The following is a 12,912-nucleotide window of genomic DNA, read 5'->3' on the forward strand; positions in this document are numbered from 1 at the left end:
GAATTATCCAACAAAAGCATTATTTTTAAACTCAGACAAGGAGAAAGCACCTGTGCTAGACCAGACCTCCTCTCTTCTGCATGCACCTGGCTGGGAGTTGCAGTATCCCTCTACCTTTCATTCAGGAGAGCAAAGCAAACGATATGGCTTCTAATTATTTGCCATTAGGTATTTTTAAAGTTTTTAAAAAATGGAACATGGTTTCTGTATACTTAAAAATAATCTGCCAATTAATATCAATATATTATGTGCTAATTAGTGCAAACCTACTGCAAATGAGTACTATAGCAGCCTCAATAAATACAGTATCAAAGTACTAGAGACAGGATCTTGCAGTATATTAAAAATGATGCAAACTGTATTTTGGGGACAACTTCTGGAGACCTTTCAGAAAGAAACGAAAATTATGGGCTTGATTATAGCTAGTCCTTGCGTTGCAGCACACATTTGAGATATAGCAAGGTGGCACAATGGAGTAAGAAACCTCTGGTCCCTTCCTTCCATGCCCTCAGGATTGCTGCCCAGAATCACAGCCTTTGTGCTTGAAGGAGCAGAAGAAATGGTACTTAGTTGCTTTCATCTGGGTGCACCTCAATGGAAAAGTGGTGGGGAAGGGCACAAAGTAGGTGGAGACATGCCCCACCCCTCCAAGTACCAGCTGTGTTGTGCCACTTAAAGGGATGTCAGAGATTACATCCTCCTCCTGCACAACTGGGAAGCTTCCCTTTAAGGCAGAATGTCTCTCTGGGGTGAAGTGGCTCTGCATCACGCCTACTGCAGTGCCGTAGCTAAGTGCTATGATTTAATCATGTATCTTTTTGTATAAAACATCTTCTTAGTAATTTCTCAGTAGATAAATAATGTGCTGCAAATGCATTGGTTTCTTTGCTCTTTTTCTATTACTGTGTTGCAGTTTAGACACACTTTACGGTGATTTCCATTACAAATGGACAGCTAATACTTATATATTGCCGCTTCTTGAAATGGGAAATACTATAAATACTGTTTATGTAACAACTGAGGGTGATACATTTCCAGTTTTTAATAACATTCACAGTGGTATATTGTGTTACAAATATCTCTTGCCATGGAAATAATTCAGATCAGAAAAATCTAAATTATTCAGAATTTTCATATTAGTTCTGACTTTGAGGTGAAATCCTGGCTCCACTGTAGGCATTAGAAGTTTTGCAATTGACTTCATTGGGGCTAGGACTTCACTCTTGGAGTTTTAAGTATATTGTTTTGTTTTGTTTAAAAGTCTCCATTATTGCTGTGATGGCATAGGCACATTCCACACCTGAAGAATTCAATGCATCAGACTATGGAATATCTGATGGGATTGTTAGCCTTTCAAAATTCAATAGTTGTTAAATCATCCACGGCCTGATGGAATTCACTGAACCTATCATTTTGGAGCAAAGGCAAATAGAATAGCCACAAAAAAAACCCCAAAAAACAGAATGTTGCATTCAGCGATATGTACAGAAGTTGAAGTGTTTCGTATGAAATACTGAAAGGGTTAAACAAATTTTATCAGGTATACATGAACTAGAGCTGGCACTTTTAGACTAAGGGTGTTTCTACACTGGGCAGTTAACCCAGGTGATTGGCATGTAGGCCTCAGCATCTGGGTTATCCTAGTCTGAGTGTGAGCATTCCCACAGCAAAGCCACGTTCCTGTTACAGTGTCCTCTCTGTTTCTGCACTCACAAGTGTGTGTGTAGGACCGTAACCCATGATTCTTTGTGCTGGGATGAGTTCTTGTGGGAGAACTCAGCTGTCCTTTCGGGGGGGAATCATGGGACATGCATGAGAGGATTACCAGGATTCACATGATTTTTCAACAGTGTGACTTATTTGGCTAAGAAGAGGCCCTGATAGTTTATGGAGTCCCAGAAAATCCTTCTTAGCAAAAAGGTGTCTTGTTAAGCATTACATCCCCCAGAACAGATTTATATAGATTCTTTTATAAAATTCCTTTTTCAAAATATTAGAAAAGATTAGTCCATATTGTGAAATAATGTTTTGGCAAAGAACATTTGAAAATAACTCAATCTTCTTTTAAGTTACACACACATCTAAAAAGCATCTTATCTGAGCACTAATTTTTACTCTAGTTGGTACACATGCAAATTAAAGGAGACAAATGGATTTCTCTTACACTTACTTTAAAAAGAAATTGTCAGCCTGTCAGACTCCATGGTGCTGCTCAGAGTACAAGGAATCGCAGAAGTGTTAAGGAATAAGTGCTAAGGAATCATAGAAGAGAGAGATGGAAAGCCCTATAAGGTCATCCAGTCCATCCTCTTGGATTGTCCTCTCTCCCTGGTACACATGTTAGGGTTGGTATCCCTGAAATCAGGGTTTTGTAAGGTAAATTCTGACGGACAGCATTGCTATAATACACATGTACATTTACAAAAGCATTTATGAAATATTTTAGCGTGCTTATCTTACCAGTCATATTCCTTTACAAATGAGAGCAGCAGCGATCAGGTCATTACACACTCAGGTGCTATGAACTGCATCCTCAAAATCTGAGACTCAGCTGAATCCCTTTAAAAAAATCAGGTCCTAAATGTACAAAATAAGAAGTTATACAGTTCTGAAATAAATGACATTCTTGAAGTAGAATTATTGCAATTTAAAGGTAGTATGTGAACAATACTTCACACACACGATGGCTACATCTACATTTGAGCCGGGTGATGTGATTCCTTGTGTAGATGTACCTGGGCTGGCTCTGCTCAAGGTGGGGTGCTAAATATAGCAGTGCAGCTGGGGTAGCACAGGCGATGGCTCGGGCATGCTATCTCGCTAGCTCAAGCTACGTGAGCTGGGAATCTCACCTCCCAGCTCCAATGTAAATGTAGCCTCAGGATGAAATCTCGGCCCCATGGATATCAATGGCAAAAACTCACACTGTGGGGTCAGGAATTCACCCATAGGATAAAATCCTGGCATAAACATCAAAGCCAGTATACGGGCTGCAGCTCCTAGCTCAGCATGCTGTAAAGTGAGGTTAGTAGGACAAATCCTGCCATCCTAGGGCAGGCTGTGATATGCAAGCCTGTCTCATTGTGCTGCAGAGAGCTTTTTACTACTCTTTACTGGACATACACTTTCCAAAGAGTGCCTAAACACATCACCAAATTTTGTGCTAACTGTTCCACTCAGCCTGAAGCCTTTGAGTGAACATCATGTGTGCTGTCTCTTTAATGGGAGTTATCCACCACTGCATCATGTATGCCTAGGAAGATTACCTGTAGGACACACATTTTAGTTGCACTGCTCTCATGCAAAGACTTGTGGCTCCTTATATTTTTTCTCCTTTACTTACCTGTGTAGACAGAAAGGATTTATCCCTTAATAGATAATATTAAAAATGAAGTAGTAGGAGGCATGTGAGAATTTGCATATTGTTCAGTTCAACGCAAGCCTTGTAATAATGGCAAGTACAGTTTCTATGTAATTGGGTCCAAACTTTTTACCACAAAATGCATTTGAAAATCTCTTTGCCAAAGGTAGTGGAATTACTGGAGTTAAAAATACCCACATGACTTTAAATAGAAACAGTCTGTGTCCAGCCTTTACACAGTGTACAATGAAGAGCTCTCCTCACCATACATGGCTTACAGAAGGACCAGGCAGAATTACTGGCCCTGCACACATCAGAGCAAAAATGAGTGGTCTGCCCCAACACACATTAGGAGTGCACAGTGCTCCAAATGTGGTAGAAGAAAGGAGGCATGTTCATAGTAGAATGGTACAGTCTAGGCCTATCTACTGCTATATCTATCTAAGGTACTTATATAGCCCCCATTATTGTAGTATCTAAGTACCTCAAAGTCCTTAATTTATCCTCACAATACCCTTGAGAGGTAGGAAAGTGCTATTATCCCCATTTTACAGGTGGGGAACTGAGACACAGACTAAGTGTGACCCAAGGTTATGCAGGAATTGATCTCTGGTCTCCAAAGTCCAAAGCTACAGCCCTAATTACTGGACCATTGTTCGTCTTCCCCTCACTTAGAATGAAGAAAGTCTAAATAAAGCCGAACTTCCATGGGTTGCGGGGGAGTGGGGCTAATCTCTCTCTAACTCTGCATTCCCTGTTCTGTATGGTGCCTCTCCCCATGGCAGTTTAGAGAAACAGTTTGGGATCTGATGTGGGGATTGGCAATGGATTCACCACTCCACAGCTCCAGAAGCCTTATACCTCCCAGGCTGAGGGTATTGAAAGAGATTTACAGGAAAACCAGCTAACAGGAGGGTGTAAGGTAAGCAGTGTCCCCACCTGAGCGTGCCACCAACATCTCTTATACCTTCCTGTTAGAAACTTTTGTCTGGTGCATGCCACCTTCCAGCCACTCTTTAGGATTTTCATAACCTGTCTGTGTCTGTTTTCAGCATTTGTAAGGTGGGGATAATAATTAGAGCTGGCTGAATAATGGAACCAGTTATTCATGAATAACTTATCCAACATTTGGCACAAAGCAATCATCAGATCACTTCAACAAATAATGTTTGACCATCTTAGACAGCTGGTTGAATAATGTGAAAAATCATTCACTGAATAATTTAAGGGACAAAAAGATGCCAAAATCTATCAAATAAACTTTTGGGAAATTATTTGGTCAGCTCTCCTGATAATACTTGCAGAGCTTAATGAGGATTAATTTTAGTACGACTCAATACTTTGAATATGTAAAAAGATAAATGCTATTCTTTGCACTCTGCAATCATATGGTCCACAGTTCAATCAATTATTTGCCCTTTTTCTGAGCATGTTTTACATGTATTTTGTTATTACATCATTGGAGTCTAGAAACACATGCATCTAAAAATAGATGCATTTGTTACTTCATCTGAAATTATCAATATATTGTTAATTTAGATTAGTATCTTCTGATATATATTTATGCTAATGTAAAACCAAGATTCCCACACAAAACATTGAAATATTAATTCACAGTAGTTGAAAATATTTTCTAAATATCTAAATACCAATTAACTCCTTTACTGTCACAATGAGAAATTCCAAATTGAATTAATAGGAATTGCTGTTTGTCATGGCACGCATGACTTTGAAGCAAAAGACATGGCAAATACATATGTTTCAGCTGTGGGAGGCCACCAAACTGCCATCTGACTTCTAGCTTGTGGTATGTCAGAGTTCAAAATCAAGGGTGTGTCATTCTTTTCATTTCAAGGAGTTGCACTATTATTATGCATTAATTATTTTATATAATGGTATAAAAGGTACTCACTATTCTTGCCACAAGCTCATTCAGTAAAGAGGGCCAAATTCTAGTTTTCATTATGGTTTGTGGACAAGGGTATTAATTGAATTGTAGATTTTTAAGGCCAGAAAGGGACCATTTTGATTATCTAGTCTGAACTCCTTCATAACACTGGTTATAAATAGAACTACAGCATATTTCTTAGTAAGATATCCAGTTTTGATCTTCATATGATGGAGAATGCATCACATCTCTAGATAACTTGTTTCAATGGTTAATTACCCTCACTGCTAAAAATTTGTGCCTTATTCCTAGTCTGAATTTATCTAGCTTCAGCTTCCAGCCATTGGATCTTGTTATGTGTTTTGTCTTCCACATTGCAGACCCCTCTACCATGAGATATTGAGAGCTAGATACTACTGTCAATGCACATCAAAACATTCATTGATATCAATGAAAGTTTACACAAAAGACCAGGGGTAGAATATATTTTTTATGTAATAACTACATTTTAGTTGCCATTTATTTTTATTTTTATTCATACTGAATTATTGCTTCCCCATCCTTCATTCTCTTTTTCTCCCTCTTCTCAGTCTTAGTGTGCTTCCTCTGTTCTCACTGCATTTCCTTCCTTGTTGCATCTTCCAGTTGAGTTGCTCCCTTTTCCACAGTCTAGCCTCTAAAACAATCAACCATGAAATTGTTAATGATGACACTCAAGTGTCATCACTGGGCATAAGTGCTGGAACTCTAATGACATCAGCTGCGTGTCAGACAGTTCACTTCTCTGATTCATTGTTTCCACTGTCCACTGACTCAGGAAGGTTACACTTCCTCAGTTGCACTCAGTTCATATTAGATGTTCTTCACCAACCGTGAGGTCTAGAAACTTCTTTTTTTTTAAGTGAAACCTTACATTCTGAATATGTCGTGCAGTACACATAAATACATTAAGTGGGCTGGATCTGGCCTGGAAGTTATAGGTTTGACCTTCTGCACTGGTTTATGGGTGCTTCTTATCATTTAGATAAAGAAGATACAAAATGTTTCCTGAAGAATCAAGGGCATATGCTTCAGAAATCTCTACAATTAATGGATCAGATTCCCTCAAGGACCAGAATCAGAATCAGGATTAGCAGCCAGGAGAGTAATTTTGAAAGGCAGTCCCACCACCTACAATCAGTGAAATGCCGTGACAGAGAATTGTTCTTTGCATCACAACTGGACAGACTAGACTGCCTCTGGGACCAACAGCTTAAATGCAGGTGCTGGGATGAGGAAATGGGGAAGAAGTACTTTTGATACCCTGACCAACTCTACAGATGGTAGCCACATTAAACAGCACCTGTAAATGAAATAGAACATGTACGACAAGAGTAGAATGGTTTGGGATGGAATAGCAATTACTCATTATAACCCTATGGGAGCTTTCTGGAAGGAATGGGTGAAACTACTATGACCAATGATGCTCACTGATCTAAAAGAATCAACATTTGACCTCTACCTGTACCCCTAAGAAAATGATCAGACACCAAAACTAGCACTGACTCCAACTTTGAAACCTGACTGATTTGAGGTCCTGAAAACTAAGGGTTATTGAATTCCAATGGGAGCTGGTCCACCACCAACCTCTCAAAGACTTAGAAAAGGGGAGTTACCATGAATTCATCACTAGCTCAGATGACTTGTCCATGGGGACCATTAAAAATCCTTCTCCAGAGCAAACATAGCTTTTGGAAAAGACAAGATAGTTTTGATAACATGTCTATCTTTGATAACACGTCAAAGATAGAATAACTTGTGCACCTAAAGTGAAATTCCTTGAAGTGGCTCTTGGCCATTCAAAGACTGCATAAGTTGTGTATATTGTGCTGAAAATGCTATAAATAGTGATGTCTAGGAAAGCACATAATCAATATGTCTTGCTTTCTGAATGTCATCAGAAATATCTGAAAATCTCTCCATTGTTGCTTCTTATTTTCTAAATCTAACTTAAAGAATGAATGGAGCCCAATTTTCAAATTTAGATGACTAAAATTTCATATTTAGGCATTTAGATGCCAAACACTAGTATTTTGTGCCAACTTGGGTAATTAATCTCCTGAATCAAGCATGTATACATGAAAATCAGGCTCTTATTCTAAAGAGGAGATGAAGTTAGAAAAATGGTTAACTCTTGGGAGTCTGGGAGCAAAGATTCACATAAGAAATAACTGATTAGTTTCAAGTGATTAATCTAAGGCTGAAAGGGACCTTGAGAGATCATCTAAACCAGCCCCATATGCTGAGGCAGGACCAAAAATGCCAACACCATCCCTGATAGGTGATCATCTAACCTGTTCTTAAAAGCTTCCTATTCCAATGCTTAACTGTCCTTATAATTAGATATTTTTCCCTAATACCTAACCTAAATCTCCCTTGCTAGAGAGTAAATTTATTGCTTCTTGTCTTACCTTCAATGAATATGGAGAACAATTGATCACCATCCTCTTTATCATATTTGAAGACTGTTATCAGGTCCCTCTTCAGTCTTCTTTTTTCAAGACTAAACATAACCAGCTTTTTTAACCTTTCCTCATAGGTCAGGTTTTCTAAACATTTTTTCCATTTTTGTTGATCTCATCTGAATACTTTCCAATTTGTCCACATCTTCTTAAAGTATGGTGCCCCAAACTGGACAAATACTCTGAGGCCTCACCAGTGTCAAGTAGAGCAAAACAATTACCTCCCTTGTCTTACATACAACGCTCCGGTTAATAACACTTCAGAGTGATATGAGCCTTTTTCTGCAACTGCATCACAATGTTGAGTCATATCTGTGATCCATTATAACTACCAGATCCTTTTTAGCAGTACTATCACCTAGCCAGTTATTCCCCATTTTGATTTTGTCTTCCTAAGCATAGTACTTTGCACTTGTCTTTGTTGAATTTTATCTTGTTGATTACAGACTAATTCTCCCATTTGTCAAGGTTGAATTCTCCAAAGTGCTTGCAACCCTGCCCAATTTGGTGTCATCCACACATTTTATAAGCATACTTTCCACACCGTTATCCAAGACCTTAATGAAAATCATGAATAGTACCGGATAGACCTCTGCAGGACCCTACTAGATCCATTCTGCCAGTTTGACAGAGAACCACTGATAACTACTCTTTGAGCATGGTCTTTTAACCAATTATGAATTCACATTATAGTGTTATCGTCTAGACATTTCCCAAGTTTGCTTACATGAGTATCTTCTCATCCTAGTGTACTGGGAATTACGCAGGTGAATTTTTGCATATGAAAATGAAAATATATCCCATAAAATTGCTTTTCTACTCCTTCTAGTTCATGCCATAATTTTGCTTTTGCTTCCTGCTCAGCAATATTATTGATTATATTGCAAATGGTAGGCTGAAATATAATTTGATCAAACAGACTCTGAGGTGAATAATGATTTGCCTCAGCTGCAGCTCATTAGAGCTGATTTCATTTTTTCCAAATTATATTACAAGGGCAGCTTATCAGCCAGTCAGTGTATTCCTCGATGAAATGACTGCTCTGCTTCCAGACAATGTTTTGCCTCCTCTGCTAGTTCACTGGTTCATCTCTTTTTACATAGTTGCAGGGTAGAGCAGACTCGGTTTTTTGCAGCGATTTGAACTTGTAGTTCCCACCAGCAACTCCTCCTTACTGCTGCCCCATCCCACTCATACTTTGGTTCATGTTGAATCATCTTCCCATTCCCAGGCCTGTGGGCTCAGGGAGTTGCAGCAGTAGACCCTGTTCTATCACCTTCATAGCTTGGGAAGAGGTTGCAGCGTACCCTTTTCCCCTCATCTCTCGAAACACTTGATCAGTGCTATCAGTGCTCCTCCTTTCCCTGGTTGCACATTTTGCTTCCCTTCATTTCCTGTCTCTGGGTCCCCACTGTGGTGAACTGAAGGAGGAAGCAGCCGCAGGTGAAGAAAGAGAAAAACAGGATCAAGAAAAAAAGGCAACTACTGGCTACCATTTAGCAACTACAAGTGTGCAGAGAGCAAACCTGCTGTGGAGAATTCTCCCTTCCTCCCCTGGAAGAGGAATGGACTTGAAGTAATGGAGAAGTCCAGTGTTGGCTCATTTCTCTTACCCTCTTTTCACCCTTTCTTGGCAGAGTAAAGTATTGATGCAGAGAGTTTTTCCTCACATATGAGCTTCAGAATCCGGTACAGAGAAATGTAAAGATGAGCTCTTCCTGTTTCTTGGCAAGTAATCCCTTTGAAGCCTCATTTAATCCCTCTAATATAGTGGTTCTCAAACGTTAGCAACCCGAGAACACCCATTTTGATTTAACATTTTTCAGGGACCCCCAAGCCCCCATGCTCAGCCCCAAGCCCTACCCCCACTCCACACCTTCCCCTAAAACCCCACCCCACCTCTTCCCACCCACCACCCACTCACTCCATCCCCCTGCCTCCATCGCTCACTCTCCCCTACCCTTACTGAGTTTTACCAGGGGGCAGGGGATTGGGATGCAAGAGGGGGGTGGGGGCTCTGGGAGGGAGTTTGGGTGCGGGAGAGGTTTCAGAGTGTGGGCTCTGGGAGGGAGTTTGGGTGCGGGCTCTGGCTGGGCAGTGCTTACCTTGGGCAGCTCCCGAAAGTGACTGGCACATCCCTCTGGCAGCAGCTCCTAGGCGGGGGGCCCAGAGGGTCTCCACACACTGCCCCTGCCCGCAGGCACCTACCCCACAGCTCCCATTGGCCGCAGTTCCCAGCCAATGGGAGCTGCGGAATCAGAGCTCGGGGCCGGGGCAGAGTGTGGAGACCCCCTGTTCCCCCTCCCCTAGGTGCCGTAGGGATGTGCTGGCTGCTTCTGGGAGTGGCACAGAGCAAGGGTAGGCAGGAAGCCTGCCTTAGCCCCATTGCACCGCTGGACTTTTAGCACCTAAAATCTCCCCATTTGGAGTTAAGGGAGGGAGGGGGAGGAGTTGATCAGCATTGCCTGTGGACCCCCTGGAGTACCCTCAGAACCCCTCAGTCCCCAGTTTCAGAAATGCTGCTCTAATATACATTCAAATAAGTAAAAAATAAATGTTCCCTCTTCCCCTCCAAGTGCTATGTCCCCTCTTTCCTCTAGAAATCCTACATTAAAAGAAAGACTGAGGGGAAAAAAGACTGACCCCTGCTTTTGCCCCTGGGCTGGCCGTATGAAAGGACCAGAGAGGCATAAAAGGGCCCTAAAAGTGCTGACTCTGGCTGTGGGAAGATTCCCCAATACAGATATTGTGGGAGACACCCAGAAAGCTGTCTCCTGAGGATTCCCTCACAAGCCCCGGTGTGCTGGGGTGAGGCTTGGGGATTGGAACACAGGGCTGTGCAGGAGATACTGACTGGTCCCAGGAGTCTCCTGTAACTTATACAGGCCTCCAGGGCTTTCTATATTACAACAGGCACCACATCATTCCCCAGGGCAGCCAGGATCTGAAGGGTGAAAAGGTGGTTGATATCACCAAAGGCATGTCCTTGCCTTCCTTCTGTACCTCCTCTCTTTAAATCCCACATAATATCAATAACGGTTCCTGCCTCACCATCCCCAATCCCTCTTATCACGTCTGCTTTCAAAAAAAAAAAAAAAAAAGTGAAGTGAACTTTTCTCCTGTTGTTTCTGCTGCTGCTCCCTAATGCTGAGTTGTGCTACAGCAGTGATCAGCTCTGCGTGCTCCCTGATCACATTGATATTCTGAGCCAACCAACACTGCAGCCGACAGGTGAACTCCACTACAGAGGGGAAAAGAAAGATGAAGGCCATTTAAGAACTAGATAAAGAAAGCACTCATGCAGTTGTTCCTTAAAGTCTATCACCACAGTAAAACTGTTCACTGTAATGTACCTGGCAGACGATTTCAGGAATTTGGCTAGGCTCTTGGAAAACAATTGTTACAGTACATTACACTTAACATAATTATCCCTCTGTTACCTTTTGCTCTCCCTACCTGTTTGCTGTTTCCCCCTGTTGTCTCTCATCTTGTACTTAGATTGTAAATTCTTTGGAGCAGGAACCGTGGTTTTGCTGTGCATCGAATGTGCCATGATGGAGTCCCAATCTGATTTATGGTCTCTGGCCACTACTGTAATATAATAATAATGTACTCAAATAGGGCCAAATTTTGATTACCTTGTACACACAAACAAGATGACTAGGATTTCAGCTACCACGTCAATATATAATCAAATAAATGCATAAATGCCTATATTAACGAAAGAGAGAGAGAGAGAGAGAGAGAGCTTAAGGAGGATCCCTGATAAACAGGACTTACTGTGTAAAAAAAAAAAAAAAGACAAATTATTTGAAGTATGTCCCCTCTCTATACCCCCCAGCTTTTGCAGTTCCCTCAGTATGAAGAGCCGTGAGAGACTTACCCAGCAAGCAATGCTATGTCTGTCATAAAATGAAAACAAACCTTTCAGACTCCTCATTCTCTTTCCCCTCAACTCCTGCTTCTGTCAACTTGCATTATACATGGAGAATGCAAAAACTTTAAGACATGCCCTCTGGTTTAAAAAAAAAACAAACCCAACCACCTCTCACACAGCATTCCAATGTGAGCTGAATTAATCACAGATAATTGAGGTTCTAAGTGGCAATACTTAAAACATCATATAAACCGGTTCAACAAACTCAGTGACAAATTCAACAAGGAAAAAACAAAAAGAAAAGAAATGGAAGTTCCTGTTGTGATTGTTTCCCCCAAAGCCATGTCTTCCACTATTAGAGAAAAATCCTACAACCTTCCTATTGATAAATGTTGTGGAAGAACTTAAATGTAGAAGCTTACTCATGGCCATCTGTACTAAGGAATGCATCAATGCAGACCCCCCAGAAACCAATTACTATATTTGTGCAGTTGTATGTAGTAGTCAAAATCAATCCTAGGGGAATGCAGCTGCACATGATGCTTCTTTGAAGGCCAGAGCTCTAGGGCTGGAATTAGTGGCAATAAAGCACTTAATAATAGTATAATAAAAAGAAGACTGTGGAATGGGTGAGAGTAGTAAAAATCTTATGAAAGCCTCCTATTGGGGGGATAGAGGGAGGGCAATTAGAATTTAGGATCCCTCTGGGCAATTCTCACTCTTCATCTAAAAATATATAAGAGCAGCACCGGCAGTAGCTGATTTTCTGAGATTTTCTGCAACATGCACTGTACGGTAAGCACTAAACACATACAGTTCGTCTGGTTTATGTGCAAAGATTCAGCTTGCCAATGAACTATGTGTAGTACTATGTATGTTGTGTGGGGGCATCTATGCTCATACACTCCTTTTTCTTTCAATAAACTGGTAACTGAATGACACCAGGGGCAGAAATGCTCTATACAGGGGAAACAATTCTCCTCTTATTTATACCAGTGCAAATCAAGAGTAAGTTCACTAAAGACAATAGAGTTGCACTGGTGTAAACCTGATGCATGTGAGAGGAGAATCCAGTAACTCCACAGAACAGGTACAGTGGCAGTTTCTACATTTTTCTTCCAATGAGCTTCCAGTCATAACCAAGATGGACCACATCTAGAGCAGTGGCTCTCAACCTTCCCAGACTACTGTACCTGTTTCAGGAGTTTGATTTGTCTTGCGTACCCCCAAGTTTCACCTCACTTTAAAACTACTTGCTTACAAAATCAGACATAAAAATACAAAA

The 12,912-nt window shown here is 41.0% G+C and overlaps 1 protein-coding gene across 6 annotated transcripts in view; it reads left to right on the forward strand.

Annotated features, from left to right (window-relative positions):
• ADGRB3 (adhesion G protein-coupled receptor B3) overlaps positions 1-12,912 on the forward strand; it is a 604,312-nt gene that overhangs the window by 280,298 nt on the left and 311,102 nt on the right. The window lies entirely within an intron of this gene.

This window comes from Natator depressus, chromosome 3, assembly GCF_965152275.1.
Source record: "Natator depressus isolate rNatDep1 chromosome 3, rNatDep2.hap1, whole genome shotgun sequence".
Taxonomy (NCBI): Eukaryota; Metazoa; Chordata; order Testudines; family Cheloniidae; genus Natator; species Natator depressus.